The 7,319-nt window shown below is 52.8% G+C and overlaps 1 pseudogene; it reads left to right on the top strand.

The window, feature by feature from the left end:
* The first annotated feature begins 6,378 nt into the window (after positions 1-6,378).
* On the top strand, positions 6,379-6,534 carry LOC143040131 (5.8S ribosomal RNA; annotated as a pseudogene).
* The last annotated feature ends 785 nt before the right edge of the window (positions 6,535-7,319 follow it).

The raw sequence follows: 7,319 nt of genomic DNA, 5'->3' as shown, positions 1-7,319 counted from the left end.
ACATTGAAATGAATCGTGGGCGTCTACTTCTTTTCTTGTCTTGTCTCTTTGCTCTCAGTTTTCTCTGCTTGAGTCTCCGCTCTGATTTTTCCTGGAGTCGCTCTGTGTCCGGCCTTATATTGCTCGGGAATTGGTGATTACGTTTCCTGGATGCGATGCGTACCTAAACTAGGTAATTTCAGCTACTTCTAACCCATGGGAAATAAGAACAAGTTTCCGCGCCATGTTACGTATGTAACGTTTTCTGAGCTTGGCGTCATCTGACAGAAAGTATTCGAAGCACGCCCCAACAGAAAGGGTATTGCGTAATGTTTTACTTTATAACGTACATATTATGAAATATATACAAAATTTCTTTCCACAAGGGACAATAACAACATTAATGATAATACACAACAGATCATATCCACGTAAGGCGACTATTCAAGCAAGGGCGTGACATAGCACAATCGCAGGATTCTATTGACGCTAAGGATGTGGCACCTTCACCCTTTTAAGTCGATTCTATAGGGAATCGGCAAGGACGTTATCTGATCCTTCTACATGATGTATGTGGAGTGTGTAGGATTGTAAAAAGAGACTCCATCTGGTGAGTCTTTGGTTAGATTTTGAAAAAGAGAGCTTGTTTAAGAAAATTAAAGGGTTGTGGTCAGTATGTAAATAAATGGGTAAACATGGGTGTAAATATGGATCAAAAACTGCACTGCTGCCACAACTGCCTAACATTCTTTTTTGATTGTGGAAATAGTTACCTTTGTTTGGATTCAATTTCTTACTGAAATAAGCTGTAGCATGTAATATTCCATTTGTCTCCTGTATTAGAGTTGCTCCCAAAGCAACATCACTTGCGTATGTGAATAAGTGAAATATTTTTGAAGGATCTGAGCTTTTCAGGACAGGGTCAATCATAAGAATTAGTTTTAATTTTTGAAAAGCTTGCTGACAATGTTCTGTCCAAACGAACTTCCTCTCTTTTCTCAACAAATCTGTCAATGGTTCTGCAATATCAGAGAAATTTGGACAGGATTTTCTGTAGTAACCTACAATTCCTACAATTCCTACAATTCGTTTCTGATGACGAATTTATGACCGAAAAATCGAGTCTTACCAAATTGAATAAAATTATGCTTAGCTTCTTTGGAATACTCAGGCGCATCGGCCAAGACACATAAAAATCATATACCCACTCTAGGATGGCCATGAGAAAAGTTGGAAGTTGTAGATCTGGTGCGAGAATCAATAGCGGCAACTTTTACTACCAGACTCGGGTCGGCGTGCTACGGCGTGCTCAGGGTAACCTGCACGATGGTTGGTATCAGCGCAGTTTAGTTTCAAGCACCTTTTGCACCACATAGATAGAGCAAATTCTTAGGGGCACCATAAACGTGCAGAAAAAAATTATTTGGTGGATTTGGCGACGAGGAAGAGTGGTTGAAGAGTGGTGCATGAGTCTTTCTGTGCATGGCTGATTTTGTACACACTATTGCGTAATGTGTTGCTACAGATAGAGTACGGATCGTGGCAGAGGCAGTACGGAGGGACTACCGATAAAAGCGTATACAACACGGATTATCCAATCCGTGCAGCATGTTTCACGTATAATATTTGGCTGGCGGATGCCGGCGGATCACGGCGGATGGGGGCTGACATACGCACGGATACCATGGACACAGCACGCATACAGCACGGATCCTTCGCGGATGGCTGCGGATGCTCTATCCGCAGTCATCCGCGGCATCCGTGCGTAGGTGTGACAGTGGTATTTGGCTGGCGGATGCCGGCGGATCACGGCGGATGGGGGCTGACATAAGCACGGATACCATGGACACAGCACGCATACAGCACGGATCCCTCGCGGATGGCTGCGGATACTCTATCCGCAGCCATCCGTGGCATCCGTGCGTAGGTGTGACTGGGGTATAAGTGATGTCGACCGACTGCTGATCTACGGTGGCCGGAGGTGCCCACTCCTTTCGGCAGACGTTCCTCAGCTTGGCCGCGGACCGTGGTGGAGCACCCCGCGGACGGTGTCGACCAACTGCTAGTCCACGGTGGCCGGGGGACGCCTGCGCCTTTTGGCCGACGTGGCCCGTCCCGTCCGCGGACTGTGTTTGGGAGCACCCGCGGACGGGCTTAGTGATGCAGACCAACTACTGGTCTACGGTGGCCGGTTAGTGCCCGCCGAACTTGTAGCTCAAATATTCTTGACAGGACTCGGAATTCCAACTCCTCAAATGATTCCTTAGCATGGCCGCACACCAGCACCGGTCCACGGACCACCATTTTGAGAAGCACTGATGTAGACCGATTGCTGGTCTACGTCACGGTGGCGGGGTGGGCCCGACCGACCTCGGGGCGCAGGCAGGGGATTGTAGGTTGGTCGGCGTGTTATCTGGACGCCAACTTTGGTAAGTTATAACTCTGAGGTTGATTCTATTGTCCATATATCGCGTGCACTTCCCCTAGACTCCACAATGACCGAGAACTCCCGACTATCCTAAGTGATGTTGAGCGAGTGCTGGGTGACGGTGACGGGCACACCTCGAAAATTGGCGGGATGCCGGCAACATGGCGGGGGAGTGGATCGTAGCTGACTCAGCCGGATCGCTCCGATGTGAGCCTCGTTGGGCCCAATTTTGGGACTGTTGGCCAAGGTTGGGATATGGAAGCCCGGTTAATTCCAACTTCTCGGCGTGACGGAGGACGAAGTGAAGACGAATTTGATGATGAAATGAGGTCGGCAAGAGAGATCCGGGACCCGACATCCGCAACTTTAGCATCTCGCGTATCCAGTATAGGGGGTGGGTATCCCCGGGCGAGAGGTCGGGTGCCCCCACCCCCGCCCAACTCGGGCATAAGTGCTGCGGGGCAGGGCGATTGCGCGGCAGCCACCGCCACACTCCAGGAGTCCCTGGTTGGTGCCTAAAGGCCAGAAGCGTTGTCGCCACTCGCTCACGTTCCCGCCTTGCCGCCTCGGAGGTCTAGGTCTCGAGCAGCAGCGGTAGCATGAACGGTGGTGGAGAAATCGGATGGTGGACGGGAAATCAGGAATAGGAGTTGGTAGAGGAGGGGGAACTGCCCGGCTATACGTACGCACGGTCCAGTCCCGAGCCCCCGCCCGTTGCCCGATGTAGGTGAAGGAAGGGTCACCCTGGAGTTCGCCCCTCTCGGAAGCGCCTCTCCTTCCCTTTGTAACCATTACTAACCATCACCTACCATGCACATGATCCACGCGTATGCGACAGAGCACTCGCCTTCAGCGAGGCTACCTTCTTGCTGACTTCGCTTTCCAAAAACAAGCATTTTACCACAGCACCTAAGCACTAAGACAACAGGTTATCGCTACACGAAGATACCTAATATCACCAGAGAAACCCACTGAACCCCTTTTATTATACCTGCCCTAATTATATTACCCATAAGCTAACATATACATACCATGTCTAACCACTCCCATATATAGAACTAACACCAATGCTTAGAAACACGTGTCACATATGGCAACTCACTAACCCCCTTTATTAGCGGACACCTATGTCACCGAGACCGCCAGAGCTGGTCAGATGAAGAGCCTGCCAGAAGCCAGAGCTGGCCAGGTCAAGTGCCTGCCAGACGCAGGTGTGCCCGAGGTCAAGGCCCGGCACTTACTGTATTTTGCCCAAAGGGCCCATATATAACCTATTATATTTAACCCAGGTCACTTTTTAATAAATAGAAGAAAACTCCGGTTTAGAGTTTATCTCGCCCTCATGAAGTCCACCTTATGTAATCAACATCACAAAAAAGGTTACACCTTCGCCCTCGGAACGGTTTCTAGCCTTTGCGCGGCTGCCCAGGCCGGGTCTTTCGAAGCGGCCTGCGTGTGTTTCCGGAGCGCGACGCGCCCCTCCCTACCCAAACTACCTGCCTGATCTTCCACGGCCATATACCTGACGGCAGTGCCCACCACTGTCTTGCCGCGACGACCGGCTGACTGGCTGACTGACTGACTGAATGGCCGACTCGGGTGAACCAACCCACCCTCCGACGTTGAGCAGCGCAGCGCCAGGCCACGCGCAGGGCTTAAAAGCCGCGGCGGGTGTGGCCCGCGGGAATTGATCGGTGTTGGAGTGGACCAGTGGACCAGCTAGGTAAGACCACCCGCTCGCGCGGGGTCGGTTTTTGTGAGATGGGAAGAATGTCTGTAAGAAAATGAAAATATAGTAGTGTATAAAAGAGGGTTATTGCCAAAATGCGCTTTTCCGTGAGCGATTAGGGACGGTTTATGGTCGTGGCTCGGGAGATATGGGCAGGGAACTTGGACGCCGACGCCTGGGATTCAAATCACCAAAATTTATGAAAATGGTAGCAGGCGTAGTAGTAGAGAAAGATTGAAAAACGGAAAGATCTTTAGTGGGAATTAAACTAAAATGAGAAGATGTAGTATATAGTATAAGAGAAAGTAGAGGAGAGCGACGTCTGACCTCTGCGGAGTCTGGGTGTTGGTGTAGGTCGAGCCGAGCAAGGCCTTGGTTATAACGCCAGCTCCCGCTCGGTGCCCTTCCTCCACCGAGGCCCACCTAAGAAAACCAAACCGCTGCCCTGGCCCGCTTATTCGCCAACCGGCAGGTAATAAGCAGGCAGGCAGCACCCCGGCACAGCAGAGCCGCCAGGGATCCAAACCGCCAAAGTTGCCCTGCACCTGTTCGTTCCTCGACTGGGAATGGGTCCGCAAGGGCTGCACCTGAATTATATGCAGCGCCTGCCGCCTCAGGCAGGTCAAAGTCTCCTATGAAATCGACCGAAAAGCCCCTCAGTGCTATCGATCGCCTCCCGCAGTCAGGCAGGACGAGTGACCTAGCAAAATGGACGCCGAGGGAGTTCAAGCCACTTACAGTGGCTAGCGAAAGCGTCTGGGCGAAAGGGGGAAAGGAAGCCCAGCCCTGCATGGTGCGCTTGTTGGCCACCCCGACTGGCTGACCCGCTCGTGCCCCCACTCTTTCCCTCTCTCCCGGGGAGGGTGGGGTCCAGCGGGCGTACAGTACAGCGAGCGAGGGGGAACGGAACGTCGTATTGCGACGTTAGAGGTGAAATTCTTGGATCATCGCAAGACGAACTACTGCGAAAGCATTTGCCAAGAATGTTTTCATTAATCAAGAACGAAAGTTAGAGGTTCAAAGGCGATCAGATACCGCCCTAGTTCTAACCATAAATGATGCTGACTATTGATCCGCCGGCATTGTTCCCATGACTCGGCGGGCAGCTTCTGGGAAACCAAAATCTTTGAGTTTCGGGGAAAGTATGGTTGCAAAGCTGAAACTTAAAGGAATTGACGGAAGGGCACCACCAGGAGTGGAGCCTGTGGCTTAATTTGACTCAACACGGGGAACCTTACCAGGCCCGGACACCGGAAGGATTGACAGATTGAGAGCTCTTTCTTAATTCGGTGGGTGGTGGTGCATGGCCGTTCTTAGTTGGTGGAGCGATTTGTCTGGTTAATTCCGATAACGAACGAGACTCTGGCCTGCTAACTAGTCGACGGATCTCATACCATATGTGTCCGTCGCACCTTCGTAGAGGGATAAGCAGCGTCTAGCCGCACGAGATTGAGCAATAACAGGTCGGTGATGCCCTTAGATGTTCTGGGCCGCACGCGCGCTACACAGCGTGTCCTCCCTCTCCGAGAGGAGCGGTTAACCCGTTGAAACTCCTTCGTGATAGGGATTGGGGCTTAAAATTTCCCCATGAACGAAGAATTCCCAGTAAGCGCAAGTCGTCAGCTTGCATTGATTACGTCCCTGCCCTATGTACACACCGCCCGTTGCTACTATCGCTAGTTTTAGTGAGACCTTTGGACTGGGGCCCCTGGTGGCTCACGGGTCATGTCCAAATTTGATTATTTAGAGGAAGTAAAAGTCGTAACAAGGTTTCCGTAGGTGAACCTGTGGAAGGATCATTACCGAACTGCTCGGAGAGAGCAGAGAAAAACGCACACACACACTCGAAGGGTGATGTCCGTGGCCTAGCCTGGCCCGGGCATGTTAGTCACCCAAGGGGGGATGATTGTGGACCTGCTCCTTTCCGGTAGGCGGTTAGGTAGGTAGGTAGGTAGGTAGGTGGGTACACCGCTTGCCCTCTGCCGCCGCCGCCATGCCGGAAGGACCGGCCGACCTGGTTTTCTTTCTTTTCCAGGCTGGCCGGCCGAAACCGTTCGCTCCAAAAGGCGTCGCAGGAAGCAGCCAGCAGCCGCAGCAGCAGCTGGTAGCAGGCTTCCTCCTCCACCGTTCCGAGAGCTCTCCTCACTCTTTTCTCAACCTACCCCAAGCAGATTGCGGGTTGCAGGAGGCTCAACGGGGCGGGGCAACGAAACCTAGGTGCCCTCCAGTTAACCGGAGACACAATTCTTAACGGTGGATTACTTGGCTCGTGAGTCAATGAAGAACGCAGCAAAATGCGCGTCGGCGTGTGAATTGCAGGATACAATGAGCATCGACCTGTCGCACGCATATGGCGGCCGCGGCATAGAATACCATGGTCCAACCCGATCGTTGGTCGGCTCCCACAACCATCATGACCTCCGCCTTGAGCGTGGGGAAGGAATTCTCCCAAAGGGGGCCAGCCGGGTCCGGGAGCGCCGATGGCCGGCCAGCCATCGGCGTTTCTCCTGTCGAGTAAGGCGCTCCCACGGGTCCCGGCAGATAGATAAGACAAATATCGGCAGCCGGGGCCCTGGGCTTGTGTCCTGGGCTCTCTCCCGCCGCCGACTGGTAAAGGAGCGGGCCGGACGGGAGTGAGGAAAGGCAAGGCGAGGCAAGGGATGGGAAGGGATGGACTCCCCCCCCCCCGAACCCTCCTTGACCTCCCCCCTTATTCTTCTTCCCTCCTCCGTTTGCCGGCTGTCTGGTTCTCCGCAGTAGCAAGCATTTGGGATGTGTGTGACCTTAAGGTGAGAGGATGACATGGCAGAGTGCACTGGTCAGCTCGTCCGGAGGGCGGCTAATCCCTCTAGACGGACCAGGACGGGCTCAAGGACTTGACCAGCCTGCGTCGTAAGCGCGAACGAGGGGACGGTACCGCTATCGGGCCTGAAAACGAGCGTCCTCGCTACTACCGGCAGCCAGCCAGTACTCTCGGGAGATGGAGGGGATGGGTGAATAGAGAGGGGAGAGACGGCGAAAGAGAGAAGGAGAGCCTCTCTCGACGACGACCGCTCGACCCGACCGATTCTATAACCAGCTCCCGACCGAACTCTCAAACGAACAATGCCGACCTCGATGCGGGTAAGAACACCTGCCAAATTTAAGCATATTAATAAGCGGAGGAAAATAAACCAACAGAGA

The sequence above is a fragment of the Oratosquilla oratoria genome, chromosome 27 (genome assembly GCF_046742065.1).
Source record: "Oratosquilla oratoria isolate Oo_2021 chromosome 27, ASM4674206v1, whole genome shotgun sequence".
Lineage (NCBI taxonomy): Eukaryota > Metazoa > Arthropoda > Malacostraca > Stomatopoda > Squillidae > Oratosquilla > Oratosquilla oratoria.
Note: the sequence above shows the minus strand (reverse complement) of the source record. Positions and strands in the feature narration are given on the sequence as shown.